Here is a 15,863-nt window from a genome sequence, read left to right as displayed (position 1 = left end):
AAGCACATAAAGAAAAATATATTTATTTATAGTTCAACAATAATAAGCGTTTAATTTTTGAAAAAAAATTATATTAAAAAAATTAATTAAAAAAAAAATTATATAATGGCTATGCTCATCTACGTCGAACAGAAAAAAACTTGTACATTTATCGAATATGTTACGGATAAATATAAATATGATTAGAAGATAAATACAAGTGCAATGGTAAATATTGAAGAAATTTTGAAATTTTGAAACAAGATAATGATGCTGAACGTTAAGCACATAATATTTATATATATTTGTTTATAGTTTATAATATCACAACAATAATAAGCGTTTAATTTTTATTAAAAAAAAAATTATATAATGGCTATGCTCATCTATATCGAACGGAAAAAAACTCGAATGCGTTACGGGTAGAAATAAATATGATCAGAAGATAAATAGAAATACAATAGTAGATATTGAAAAAATTTAAAAATTTTTAAACAAGATAATAATGCTGAACGTAAAACATATAAAGAAAAATACACTTGTTTATAGTCATAAATCTTCGCTTAATATCTTAAGTCGATAAAAAAACAATCGGAAAAAAAAAACAAGAAAAATATTGAAATATATTAAAAAAATATACATTTAACGCGGTATTAAATATTAATAGAAATATTATATATAAGTTTGTATATAAGTTTAAAAAACTTAAAATTATTTTCATCAAGACATATTCGATTTTGTAATTATATCTAACGATAAATATAAATTTGCTTGAATATAATAATAATAATTAACGTACATACCAGCTATTAGGCGATTGATTATTATAAATTTTCCACAATTTAACACAGTCCAAATTTCTTCGATTTTGCGTTTCTTCTTTTTTTTTTTTTAATATTTTTTTAAATTTAGCACAGTCTTAAAATTGACGAATTCAAAGAAACTAAAAGCGTTCGATCCTCTTTCCTTGAATGTACTAAAAGAACTGAATAACCAATACTTTGTTATGTGATATATCGCGAAATTTATTGACAATAATTTTTTTTCTTTTTATTTGCAAACCTAAATATAGATATGAAATTTTAATGATAGAATGTAAAATTTAAAACATTTGCATTTACAACAAATTAGTTAAAAAATATATAATTATATTCACAAGGTCACGAATATTGCGATTCCGAAATAAACAAAGCGTACTTTTCCGTTAAATTTAAAAGTATTGTATTTACATATTTAACTTATAAATTGTAAATTTCTCGTTAATTGAAACAATTCTCGATTTACTTTTATCCTCTTTGTAATGTACTTACATTTATAAATTGCAGATGAACGTTAAAGAAATTTCTTTTTTTTTCGTTAATTCGATCTTAGTCTTCGAATCTTCGAATCGAAATCAAAATATCAAGTGCGTAATAAACGTGCATTTCTCTTTTAAAGATCACCGTTACACCATATATTTTCGTGTGTATATGATAATAAACTAGCGAGTAAAATCTTCTTTTCCTCCTCTTTTTCTTTCTCTTCCTCCTCTTCCTCCTCTTCCTCCTCTTCCTCCTCTTCCCCCTCTTCCTCTTCTCCCTTTCCCCCTCCCACTACCGCGCAAATAAGCGTGTATTACTGTTCACGTGTATTAACAACCGACGGTAGGCGAAATAAAATTTCACGGTGGTATACTCGCGTCCCAATTCCTCGAACGCAAATAGCCATTTATGAGGAAGTTTTCAGGAGTCCTGCAGCATTCTGGCTGTCGTCGTCGTCGTTTGGCGGTAAATGCCAGGGCTGTATGTACATTCGGTGCCCGGAGGGCCTGCTTTGTTACAACCCGCAAACCTCTGATACCATGGCATACTTCATCCTGGACCGCGGAGTATTTCAAATACTCTTGGCACGAGGTAGTTGCACACCGGTCCGGGTGTGCAGCAAGATCGCATTCCCAGTTCCGGTCGAGCTTACCTTCCTGACAGCCGACGACGACGACGACGACGACGACGACGAGTTTGAAAACGTTCGAGGCGCTCAACGTGACGACGACAACGACGCAGCTCCCCCTTCCTTCCCCGCAGTTTTGCTTCCAAGGATACCCATCACTTTTCCTTTTTTTTTTTTTTTTTCCTTTTTTTTTTTTTTTTTTTTTTTTTAATAGGCGATCCACTACACGTCCGTCAAACGAGATACCGAACCAAGCAAAGGTATTTCTAATTTATCGCACGAAGATAAACCTTTGCTTCGCTCCTCCTGAAATATCGATCGATACGTATCGAAAACCGATCGTGCGAGGCTCGTTGCATTCCTTTGTATCGATTTTTTCAAGCATTTAATCAAAATTTATATATATATATATAGTGTTACGTTTTATTTTCGCGTGATTTTTTTTTTTTGGAAAATACTCGATTAACGCTCATTCAAAGTTTGTTTAATCGAATTTATCATGCGTGGAGAATATCTTTGTATTCGATTAGCAACATTAAAATTAATTTGCGAGGACTATAACCGATAACCTCGAAGCTGCAAAGTTTTTGGCCTCGACTCTGTTTCGCTTCCAGTCTATTTAACCAGCTTCTCATTGCTTATCTTACGATTATCGTTCTTTATATACCTGATACGAATCGAATAGATCCTGCGAATTTAAATGGCATATTTTAACACGTTAAAAATCGGAAATATTTCGCAACTAATAATTCGATAATTTGTTACTAAATAATGAAAGATAAAAGTCGAGCAATTTTTTAAAAAGCATGATTTTTGAAAAAATAATGCAATTACTTTGAAAAAAAAGAAAGAAAAATTATCGCATGAAATTAGAATTTTTTCAAACATATTATAATATAATCAGTTTCTTTTCTCGTTTTTTTTTTCTGATGCAATATTTATCTACTAAGATATTAAAAAATATTTATTTTTTTAATTCTTTATGTAAATTTTATTAATGAGTATGCAAATATGCATATGTGCATACTCGTTATTATTCAATAACAAATAAAAAATGTTATCTTTATATAAAACCTTATATAAGATTATTTTGATGTGATTTTCATTAGTCATCTTAATCTTTAAAAGATACGCTATCTCGTAAATTTCATTTAACAAAGGTCAAAGAGATTATCGTACGTGTTCAATAAGATAACTATGTTTATTAAAATGATCAAATTAATTCAAAGATATTACATTTTTTTTTTCTTCTTCAAACCAACTTGATCGTGATAATTAACAAATTAATTCGTATTATACCGGTGATTAAACGGTTAACCGTGTTTTAATTATTCGATCGATTTAATCGCATTTCAATAACTAAACGGACCGAAGGTAGGATTATTTAATTCATTATGGAAACACGTCGCGTTGCGATAGTAAAACCGGATAAATTACATTTCGGTGTCTCTCCGAAGCGCGGTTACATCGTTCGAACAAATCTTCGTCGAGAAACCGACTCCCCTCCCTTCTTCCCTAACGTGTACCACCGCTAGTTTCATCTTAAACTACGTCACCATTTTACCGAGTAACTGTTATTACAACGGATTCGTTAACATCTACGGGGCACGTAACGGAAGAAGCTCCTCTTCTAGATCTAGGGATACCATATTACACGGAGCTTCCACGCCCCCACTGCGATGCTTAAATATCTCGTTTCTCGCGTTCAGTGTTTTCACCTTAACGGCGATCAAGATATCGAGTCACTATTCAGTCGGATCCGCGAGAAAAGAAGGCCGAAAAGAAGCATCGAAAGTGAAGTGCGAGATAAAACGATAAAGAGATTCGAACAGAACGTTGGAACATCGATTATTTATATCAATTCTCAAGCGAGAAGGTTTATCCGAGAATTTAACCGCAACAAGAAGAGATACTGACTATTGAACGATCAATTAGCTATCAAGTTTGATCCGGCACTCTCGAAACTCATTCCGAACTCTCATTTACAAGAACTTAGATAATTCGTCTCTTCAAAGATAATGCTATAAGGCATACTCGAAGCCACCGTTATTTACACGATACTTTTAAAGCAGCAAGGTAAAATATTTTTCGTTTTTATTATTAAAAAACGGTTGCTTAGCAGAGCGAAGAACGATACTTACGAGGTATTATCGAATGTAAAATTTGGATTCACTCGACTCGAATTATTTTTATACACCAAAATTGATTCCTAACCTCTACCGAATAGACAAACGTAAAAATGGCGTTAAGCTTTCGATTGGTGCGCGAAAAATATGCGTAGTGGAACGCTCGTGGTGTGTATACACACGTACGTATATTATCCGAACGGAGAAGCGATTCTTTCGGCTGGGAGAGGGGGTCGCAGTTGTACTGTAAATCTTGAAGTTGGTCGTCGGCGCTAATTCGAAGTTTGGCGCAGTTGGTGCAGAGCTGTGCTCTATGGCTTCGCCAACCTACACACAGCGCGCGCCTTTCTGCACACAGAGGCGAAGGTGGGGAGAGAATCGCGCGTACCCATGGAAGACTGGTGGATCTGAGGGGAGAGGTGGGTGTGTTTGAACGGAGAGTTGGAGATCGTACGCGTTTCCCTTCGGCTGCGAATAATTGGGCAGAATGATGGCGAAGAAGGGGAAGCAGTTAAACTCCCCGGTTATGTCGAGTTTCTAAACCCGCGATCACAAAGCAGCTTCTTCCGAAATTTATCGATTCTTATCTCGTTTCTTACCAGATATATCCAAATTTACACGCTGCTATCTTGCGTATATTCGTGCTCGAGTATCAATTTACGAATTACATTTTTTATTAATCTTTATTAATCTCAAATTATTTTCTTCCGAAAATAATCGTAAAATGAAAAATACGATGGTTGATGTTAATGATAAGTTCGGCGAAGAAGGAAGAGAAGAATGAATGTAATTTAATAATCTCCATTTCTAAACGTTATCTCGCGCTCCGTTACGAGAAGATTTACCACACTATTAACTGAAAAGACCGATCACCATTTTCCCTCGCATCGGCTATTTTTACCGGAATTCGTATATATATATATGTACATATATATCTGATGGCACAAGTTGAACATATGCGGCTCGATATATTCGTTTAGGCAATATGATTCTGTCGATAACGCGCTCCTCCTGTAATTCCAATTTCCAACCTTCCCACGTGGATATATAATTATATAAGAATAACGTAGTAACGAGTGGATATCGAGAAATATTTAATTGGACAGGACAATTTATCAAAAACTTCGTCTCTTTCATTTACAGCCAACAAACGAAGATATAGGAAGATGGAAAAGTAGAAGGCGTCGTAAATAAAGCAAAGATAAGCGAGGAAAAGGAAAAATCGGTGCAAGTGGATTTCGATTAACTACACGGATCGACCTTGAGCTAATCGAACGTACAACGATACATCGTTGCGAGTTGTCCGAGCCAGGGATCCAGGGGAGAGAAATGTGATGCGTGGAAGAAAGCGAGAAGGAAAATGAGGAGGGAAAGAGAAAAAAAAAAAAGAAAAAACTTTCTTGCAAGACACTCTGTAGATGGCCGGGGTTAACAGCGGGACGGGAAAGGAGGGATAATTGAATACAACTTGATCGAGCCGCGCGTTTCCACCCCATTAAATCGGGCTTAAGTTCGTAAAAGAGGGAGAGCGAGAGAGAGAGAGAAGTTAGGAGGCGGAATGGAGCGCGAGAGAAGTAAGGAAGGAAGGAAGGAAGGAAGGAAGGAAGGAAGAAAGGAGGAGAGAAAAGGGGGAAAGGCGAGAGAATGTTTACTGCTACCCCAGCTGGGGGCCAATCGGTATAGAGACCCTTATATACCCTCCCACCCAACTTCGCTCTTAACCCCTTCTCCAGTCTTCCAGAAGGTTGTACAGTCGTACAATGGAAACGCGTCGGCAATAGCTAAGCCGATGTCGTTATACAGCCGGATTATTCCTCGGCCCGGTAAAGCTCCGTTATGGCGATAATCAAATTAACTCGCTTCGAATTTTAAACGCACTGCCTATCCCCTCTCCGCGCGCTCACTGCCAATTTGGCGCAGCTGGCCTCACCGTCGGATTACTCGGTCACCCACTTACCGATACCGCCCTTTGTCTTTCAACCTCGATCGCACCGCCACCATAAATTCGGCCCCTGTCAAAATATATTTAAGGGGAGAAAAAGATTTATTCTCGGTGTTTTTCGAAAAATTGAGGTTGAGAACCACTGTTCCGGATTATCTCTCGAGTTTCCAAGTTTGTTTTAAATATGAAACGGAACGATTATTTAAATTCGCCTAACTAAATTTATTTTGGGTAAGAAGAATTCTCGTTTTTCGAAAAATTGAATATACGGCAGGTTGAGAACCATTGTTCTAAATCATCTTCCAAGTTTCTTGGTTCGTTTAAGTACGAAAGGAAGAACGGTTGAAAATGGTTGAATTCAATTTTCTTAACCTCGATACTTTTTCGTTATTTTTAAATCGTAAAATTCATTTCGCGATTTTTTTCGTCGCGGAATAATCGGTACTCGAATCTTCGAGCCAAGTCCGATGCGAAGTATAAGATAGGTTGAGAACCATCGCTTTAGATTATCTTCCAACAGTTTCTCAGTTTGTTTAAGTACGAAACGAAGAGCTTGGTGGTTAGAAATGCAAGTTCATACCACCGTTGATCTTGATCGAGTCTAAGCCACGCCAGGTTCTTGGTTATTTAACGGAATTTCCGCCCGATAAAAATATCAAATTTCTCGGGAATCGTTTTCGCAATTTCGGTCATCGAAATTAAATGGCATATTAGATATAAACGTATCATACTCGTTACTCTTACAGGCACATAGATGAACCAAAATGAAACACGAAATACCCAGTAATTGGTTGTAACTGCTAATTCAATTAGACTTCATCCAAACCGTGTATTAGTCGGCACGACCGTGTTTAATTTCAACTTCGCGCAGTTGACTTTCTAAATTAATAACAAGGATTACTTAACGAACTGCATACCGTACTTATATTGTTTGAAGTTACGTAATATATCGTAGTTTATGATACTTGCGGCCAGCGGTTTACCACTTTTGCGGTTTTACCTTCGTACAAATTGTAATTCGATTTACGATGCGATACCGTATGTCAATGAAATATTTGACCAATTACTAAGACGAAATACACGAAATGCGCGTAACAATTTATTCGTCCGATTACTGTTTTATTCAAATTCCTCGAGTTCGAAAGTGAAACTGCTTTTTACTAGATGTAACGACTTCTTCGCGCGACATTTCCTTTCGATCGCCTGATTTGATTATTTGTATTATTTTCCGTCGCGTATTTGAAATTTATTTTTCAAACGTGATTTTCGCACGATTTTAATCAATAATAATTATTCTATTACAAATTATTCGCGTATCTCTTTTAAAAGATAAATCCGATTTCACTTTACTCCATACCAGATATTTGCAATTTAATTCTCAAATATTCGTTCATAAGTTGATCGATCCCCTTCAACCGAATTATATTCGCGAACAAGTTGTTGGCCTCGTGTCGTTCGGCACGGTATAATGCGCACGAAAGTGCGAGCAACGGCTCGCGTTTGGAGCCATTGTTCCCAACAACTAAAATTCCCTAGCATGCATAGCATTACAAAATGATCGGATAGCCGGTGAAAAAGTAATTGGGTCGCGATGAGTGTCCGCATCTCGAGATAGTCGTCATATTCGAAAGAGATTCCTCCCCGTAATCCGGCTGGAATCGAGTGTAATGACTTTTCTTCGACGAGAAAAGGGTGGATGGAGGACGCCGCGTGCAAAATCGATGCATTCGCTAGACACGATCCTTCCGCCAAATGCATCGCGAAAACGTATTTGCCAAAGAGATTCCAACCACTCGCGACGATCACGCCCACTGCTCGATCAGATCGCATCAATTCTGACTCGTTATCTTTTCTCCTATTTATTTTTTCTGTGATTTCGAATTATATTTTTCAAAGTAAAGAAAACTGTGCTCATATCTCTTGGATCGAGTCGCTGCTCGAGGCAAGTGATTTTAAGGTTAAGTGGATACGCGTGCGTACGTACTTCGAAAGAAATTGCACAATGATACGAATTTCTATGATTCTCGGAATGCTTTCGAGAGTGATTGTGAACACGAATGGTTTAAGGATAAGGAAATTATATTTTTCAAAATAAAAAAAACTATCGCCGTATCTTTTGAATCAAGTTGCTGCTCAAAGTGGATAATTTTAAGGTTATGTGGATACGCGTATGTATACATTTTGCACGGTGATATGAACTCGTTCTATTTCTATTAGACACGATTCGTGGAGTGTTTTCGAAAGTGATTGTGGACACGAGTGGTTTAAGGATACGAAAAATATTCCGTCAAAAAGGATTCGATCCTTTTTCGCGCCATCTTTCCTTTCTATTCGTTTCAAGATCAGGATACAGCTTATTCGAACGGGGCACAGTTTAGATAATCCCTAATTGAAATACGCTCGATACCATAAGCTGCATATTAACGTAACAGCGTAACGATATTGTTAGATTACGTAATACATTATTGATACGTAACCATAATAACGCATATTCCAGTTCTCTCTAATGAGAGCCACGTCGATTTGCGTAAAAATAACATTCATCTAATTCTCTTAACGTATCCCGTGTATTTTATACGTTAATTATATTTTATACGTTTCTTTTTCCCGTATCTATTTAACCGATGGAATTTTTACATTTTCGAACATGAAATTTAGCATGTTCATCCACGCGTAGATGTGCATCCACGCGTGATTTAATCGAAACGATGATCCATTTTGATCGATCCGTCCGTATCTCTTAAATAGCCGCGTTCCATCTGCAGCTAACATTACCAAACGCGTAACATCCGGTACAACTGAAATATAGAACGTTAATGCGGTTATTAGATAAGCATGTACGAATTCAAGTATCGATTTAATCATTATTCGCCCGGTATTTGGAGGGAAAGAAAAAATTTAAGCGTGATATAAAGAAGAAAAATTTTTTTTTTTCTAGATGGAGTAAACAATACATTGAAATTCTGAACGTTTCATAGCGACAAAATCGAGCATTCTACGTATAAAATTGGTGACTCTTTTTCCAGAAATCGGTGAGAAACGCATGCGAGAGAATCTACGATTTCACGGAGATTCTATTTCGCAAGGTAGCAGCGATCCGTATCACCAAACAAGTTCTTTCAATTCCGACGATCCGCTCTTGTCTCCTCTCCCTCTCTCTCTCTCATCGTCGTCTACTATGCTTTCTTCGATTTATCCTCGAATAAGGCGTTTGTCCTCTGACTTTGCATTCATTTCACAAATCACAAATTTGGAAATCTTTCAAGGTATATATATATATATACACTCGCAGATAGTTTTGCCAAACTCTTCTTTTCCACTCTCGAATCTCGACTCTACAGTTGAACAATTTTAAAAGAATCTTTATTTCTTTATCGCTCGATCACTCGAATTATCGTGGATAAATAGAAAAACATTAACCAAAAAATGCTCTTGCACTAACTGATGCGAGTTATCCGGACATTGCTTTCGTTGATCTCCACTCCAGCCAACCGAGATGGAAGCTATATCCAGAAGGAAATCGAGCTAAGGATTCGAGTGTGTATATATATATATATATATATATATATATATATGTATATATAAGCTCGAAGGAGTGGATTAGAAGAGGTTTGGAAGCTTTGGCGGATCGGTCGGACTCGTGTTTAAGTAGCCCAGGTTGCGGGATAGTCCGACTTCTTGGTCGAGATTAGCTTAGTTACAGATAACTAAGTCGAGATTTGGAGCGAGGCGAGGATACAGATGGGAAGAAAGTAAGCGGAGAGATGAAGAAAACGGCGGGGATACAAAGGAGAAGGCAGATGGGGCGATAGAAAGGAGAGGAGGTTTACTACCTCTAACACGGAGAATTAAACGGAGATGTACGAATAAGCGAAACACGCAAATCGTCGGTGAGAAGTTTGATCGTATCTTCGAGGCCTCGACATCACCGTCCGGATATTTCTGAAGCGGATAGAAGGATATTGCGATTCTCGTGGGGTGGAAACAGCCGCTGGCTGAGCAATCCTTTGCGCGGACCAATGTCTCGCGATATTACCCCCTCCATGAGAGAAAGAGAGAGAGAGAGAGAAGAGATCTCTATTCTCCCTTCCAAAGTTAATTGTCTTGCCAATGTAGGATTAGCTGTCCGAAGAGCACGACTTACCGGCCCACCGACCGTTCTCTTCCAATCCTCTCTTTTTCGTTATCTTCCTTACCAATCGTCATTTTCGACTGTCTCTTTCTCTCTCGCTCCCTCTTTGTTTATTCTTTCTCGCGATCGTTTACAGAGTTCACCTTGAAGCATCATTTTTTGCCATGTCTCTCTGTTTCTGTTTGTTTTCTTTCCGTTTTATTTATTCTTTCTCGCTTACAGAGTTCGTTATTTTTCGACGTCTCTCCCTTATTCTTCGTTTATTCCTTTTTCTCTGTTTCATTTACCTCGTCGATGCTTTTCTCGCGATCGTTCATTCTCTTGACTAATGTTAAAATTGTTATTTTGTTTTATCTTTTATCTTTGTTATTTTATTTAATTTCGTTGATGCTTTTCTTGTTTTTATTTTTTCCACAGTCATTTTTCACCTTTCGATAACTTTGTTTCCTTTTTTTTTTATTTCCTTTTCTCTATTTTATTTATTTTCTCGTGATCGCTTCGAATCGTCATATTCGTCTTTCTCTCTTCCTTCCTTTTTTCGTGTTATTTTCTTACCTTGTGGTTCTCTTTCCCTCTCCTACCTACGCACAATTTCGATTTCGCTCTTTGTGGACCAAGTAGATTCGGTTACGATACCACGACGACCACCACGTCGGGATCACAGTTTCGCTACTATGTTGCCTGTGATGAATGGTATACCGAGCTCCTTGAGCAGACTCTACACGTACCGACTACGAACAATGGGACACAACTATATCAATGACAATCGGGTTACAAATTTCACCGAATATCGTAAACTGGTAAATTTCTAATTAGAGGGTAATTTTGGCCGATCGTTTATATACGTACACGTTCTAATAAGGAATTAGAATTAATTTCACTATTTCCCTCCCTTCCTTATTTATTGGATACGTATATTCTTGCGAACGAGTCGGAAAAGTCGTGCGAACCAACAACTTTCGACAACTTTTTCGATCGAAAGTTGGAAAGGAACGAAACATCCGCGTCTCAAATAACTATCCTTTGGAAGAGCCCGAGAACAAGAAGGAAAGACGATTGAGGAATGTTGAATATCGAAACGAAACGGTGCAATTCGATAAATCCTCTTACCATCCGAGCGCATAACTTTCTCTCTTTAAATGTTAATAAATGCGATTCGAAGCTCGTAAAACGAATAATCAAAATTATCTAGTCGAATGGTATTTCGCATTTACATTACGAGTAAAATTTCCGAATTCGAATCGATTTGGAAAATAATACGTTCGATCTTGAAATTTCTGGCTTTATGAGCCACATCAACGCACTCCAGATTAATCTTTCCGCGGTTGGGAGAGAGGGGCAATTAATCACATCGAAACAAGCTGCGTCTAATCAATCGGAAATAACCGATCGACTGGAGAGAATCATAAAAACTATGTATTGGTCATCTCGGGGAACGATATCGGGGGAGGAGGGGGGGAATAAGGATCGGGTTATCCCTGTTGCAATCTCGAGCACGTTGTTTCGCGAACCGATTCTAGTTAAAGCCAGATTGAAGGGAAGGGGGGGAAGGGTAAGAGAGGGAGTATAGTAGGCCGTGTAGTGACGTTGAAAGATGGTGGTGCTCCTTCTCTCTGCCCGCTACTTCTACCGTGATATAGCACCATCCAAATGCGCTGATAGATCCAATTTACACAACGCCTTTAACACACCGCGAATTTTCTCGCCAAGGGTTTCGAATATTTAATTTTCAACTTTTCGATCAAAATTCTGAACGTTTTCTTCCGTCTGAAAAATTGAACGAGAACTTAAAAAAAAGAATCATTTTTTCCAAAATTCATTTATTAACCATCTTTTTACCGCAGTACTTCGCACGTTTATAGCGATAAACGAATTCGAAGTGAATGGCGCATGCGCGCTGCAATCGACTACCGCTTATAAGATCCTAGCGATTAATCCGCGTGGAGCAATTAGCAGCGTAGAGGATCGGGCCATAGGCCTCGATTTCAGTCTCTGGAGAGCTGGAACCGAACACCTCGTCGAGATGGACGTGGCTGCGGCTCTCGTGTGAGCCCAGCTGACCCTCCACGATTAATGGTAAACTTAATTATTGCTTCTTCTCCTCTCGCGCCAGCCTCGACAACGTTGTTGCGCTTTCCTTTCGCGTTGCGCGTATGGACAAATACCGATCGAGGGAGTATTATCGATCGATAAATTGAAATATAATTTCAATCGTTTCGAATTTCAGCTCTTCCCTTTCGTATCCTTTCCAAATAATAATATTACGACGAAAATTATATTTGTATCCAAATTTTCTATACGAAGTAATTATATATATATATAAAAAAAGGAAAGCGATGAGATGTAAACTGATATTGTAAGATTCTTATTCAATTCTGTTTAATTCCTTCTAATTTCCTTATTTCTCCTCGTATTCGAAGAAGGAAGAGAAAAGTGACGAAAAACTGGGAATGGAAGTGGCGGTGGACAGCTGGTCGGATGAGAGAAGAGAGCGCGTGGGATGTACTTGACGTATCGGTCGAGTGATCGGATATCGATTAGTCCGTGCGCACGGCTAGTCCACAACACCCTCCACGAGTCGTAACTTGCACTCGAATGCTATTCCACTAATTACCAAGGCGACAGGGAGCACTGCGGTTGGCACTTCTGACGGTGGATCTTGACGGTTGTACGCATATGGGCCGGGGTGAACCGAGGCAGAGATTATCGGCTAGGCGTATATGCGGTTAATCACTGACCGATCGTTAAGGTACATTATCCTCCTTATATTACGGCATTATCGTTACAATCTTCCCGAATTTCCGCCTAATTTTATACTCGGCTTCAACCGCCGATTTATATATATATATTATATATATATATATATGTATACGTAATAACCTCAATCGTTTGTCCTTTATATAGTTGGCGGATCGTTATTATGGATTATGTGAATTATTATCACTTTGTAACTAGGTCTTGCGCTAGCTTAAGAGGTTATGCCACCTTGATAGCGTCCAAACTCCGGGCTACCTTAATAGAATTATTAATCCGCTTGGAATTAATATTTTATCCATCTATTGATGAGATATGGAATATCGAATAATTTCAAAAAAAAAAAAATCATCAATTTCGCGTATTCGCTTTAGATAAAAATGATTTTACGATTTTAAAATTATTATCTTCGTTTATTTTTGAATTTATCATCAAAGCATGTAAACGTTTGACACAATTTGCACAATTTTTTACAAACCGTTTCATCTCGCAAATGCAAGGTATTTAACAGGATTTCCTCTTCTTTTCATTTTATTCGTTTATTTATTTATTTATTTTTTTTTTTTTTTTTTTGCTGCGAAAAAGTCAAATGTAATAAACGTGGTAATAATTTGACTCGAACTTATCAAAGATATTAGGTTAAAACGTTCTCTATTCGTTGGCGACTTAATGAATCAGTTTCATAACGTTTGGGCTACTTTAACTTTCCGCTTCCACCCTTAATTGAGCTTTGTAAGTTTATTAGCCCCTTAATTCTAGTTTCGCTATTCCTGTGTAAGATTGTAATTAACCTACCGTGTTTTAGTTTCTTCTTGTTTTAGGATATTGGCCGGTCCTAATTAACTTTGAGAAACTTTCTTTCTTTCTTTCTTTTTCGACCCTACTAGTCCCTTTATTTTTCGAAAATTCTTCACAATTGCGAAACTTTTCGAATTAATCGAAGAATCAAATATATATCACTACGCCACTTCTTTCTGGTTGAAATTCTTCCTGGTTTACTTACAAGCATTTTTTAAAACCGTGCATTTTCAAATTGAAATTCTTCTGCACGAAATGGAGCGCTATTAAATTATTATTAAAGAAGGAATGTTAAGTCGATAAAGGTTACTACTATCGTTAATTAAAATGTCTAGCTTTGTTTCGAGAACGGTTAAACTTATCGAGAGAATTCAACGAAACTCGGATCTTGTTCAGCACTGCCACTGCTGAGTACTATATCACTGTTGGCTCATCGGTGAACAATCGAATTTGGCTTCCAGAATGGCTCGACACGTGATACGCGTTAAATTCACTGCGTTGATACACGACTTCCGTGCTACGGTCAACGCAAGATTTTCGCCTTGTAACACGATGCAAGAATTATGAGAATTACAACGATACTTCATCCAAACGTTTTCTCTGTTTTTAAAGAATACTCGTTCGAATTTGTTTTCTAATTCGTGATATTTTAATTTCGAAGGAAGAAAACATCGGGGATATTTCGATTAAATAACAATATATTTACAACAATAACGATAATTGAGTTTGAAATAACGATTTCTTAGAGATACTTTTATAGAAATAAGAGGATAAACGAAAAAGGGAGGATGAAGATAAAGAAATAAAGAACGAGAAATTCTTGAAACTATCGCGCCTACTAATATTGTGTGGTAGTGGATGGTGGATTGTTGAATGCATGTTCATTGGTGGAAAGAAGTCACGCGAAAGAAATACGGGATCGGATTGGTTAATTTGGAAGGAAACGCCTATTTCACACGTATTTTTCTTTCTACCATGGTATTTGTCACACATACCGATTCAAATGATGATCTATATCTAAATGTATCCAATGCATCAACGTAGGCATAGAATCCTACGTTAGAGAATTTTAACTTATCGATATAGCATAATTTTTTTATTTCTCATTAATATGCTTAGAATAATTATAATTTGTAACGATAATTTAATTTTTTTTTTATGAATGTAATTTCGTATTAAGATAAGTAGTTAAGATGATAATTGTATATATACGAATAAATTAGATATATTAATATTGTACCAAAATAATAACTTCATGAATGAAAATAATTTTTATAATTTTGAACATTTAAATTATAACTCTTCGATATGTAGCATGTCAGAATTATCAAGAAAGCATTTGAAGTGGAGATAAGGAGTGCGAAAAATTTCTTTTGTCCTTGAAACTTCTTTCTAGCAATAAACTATACACGTGCCGAAAATACTCTTTCGACTGATATATATATATATATATATATAGAACTGTTTGTAACTATCTTTTTTTTTTACGAATAGATTGTTTAATGCTTGTTTGGTCTCTTAAAATGTCACGATAGATGATCGTGTCAAAGTACGATGCGTTACAAAATATTATCTATTATCGTTTAAAAAAATTATCGTAAAGAATTATCGTATCCGGTAGTCAGATGTGTTTACACGAGCATTAATTAGATTCTATTTTAACCGAGGTTCGTAACCTCAAAAAATTCTTTTCTAATTCAATTGAGAGGATCACATGCCTGAGTTGCGACATTAGAAGAAAATTCTTTGAATTAGAACGATGTTGGTTGCCAATGAATCAGTCATGTTTCCAATATGTCATCTTTGCGATCAAGCTCCGCTCTAACGAGATTGAATCAAAAATATACAATTATATATCGATTAAACTCTTTTCAAAAACGATAATTTCGGATAACATCATTTTTTTTTTTTCGCTTAATGAAGATCAGCGATTGATAATAATAGAAAAAAGTTTCTATAACAGAAACACGATTACCAAGAAATATTCTTCTATGGTTGACTAATAATGATTTTTATTTATCGATATGCACGTGCATATATATAAACAAATATTTAACAGTAAATGCGTTTGGATCGATTGAAACTATAGGGAAGGTAAATAGACGGACTCTAACTATCGGAAGGGACATAAAACTTTTACAAGAACTCGAGAACAAACGTTCGGTTAACGCGGTGCAAATTCTAAGCGTAAAGTTTAGTTTTT

At 36.6% G+C, this 15,863-nt stretch overlaps 1 long non-coding RNA gene across 1 annotated transcript; it reads left to right on the top strand.

Moving 5' to 3' along the window:
- Window positions 1–3,175: 3,175 nt before the first annotated feature.
- On the top strand, window positions 3,176–14,902 carry LOC114577813 (uncharacterized). The gene is made up of 2 exons (XR_003698160.2): window positions 3,176–3,984; window positions 5,178–14,902. It is a non-coding gene; the product is annotated as an uncharacterized LOC114577813 (long non-coding RNA).
- The last annotated feature ends 961 nt before the right edge of the window (window positions 14,903–15,863 follow it).

Source organism: Apis cerana, linkage group LG8 (genome assembly GCF_029169275.1).
Source record: "Apis cerana isolate GH-2021 linkage group LG8, AcerK_1.0, whole genome shotgun sequence".
In the NCBI taxonomy this organism is placed as follows: domain Eukaryota; kingdom Metazoa; phylum Arthropoda; class Insecta; order Hymenoptera; family Apidae; genus Apis; species Apis cerana.
Note: the sequence above shows the minus strand (reverse complement) of the source record. Positions and strands in the feature narration are given on the sequence as shown.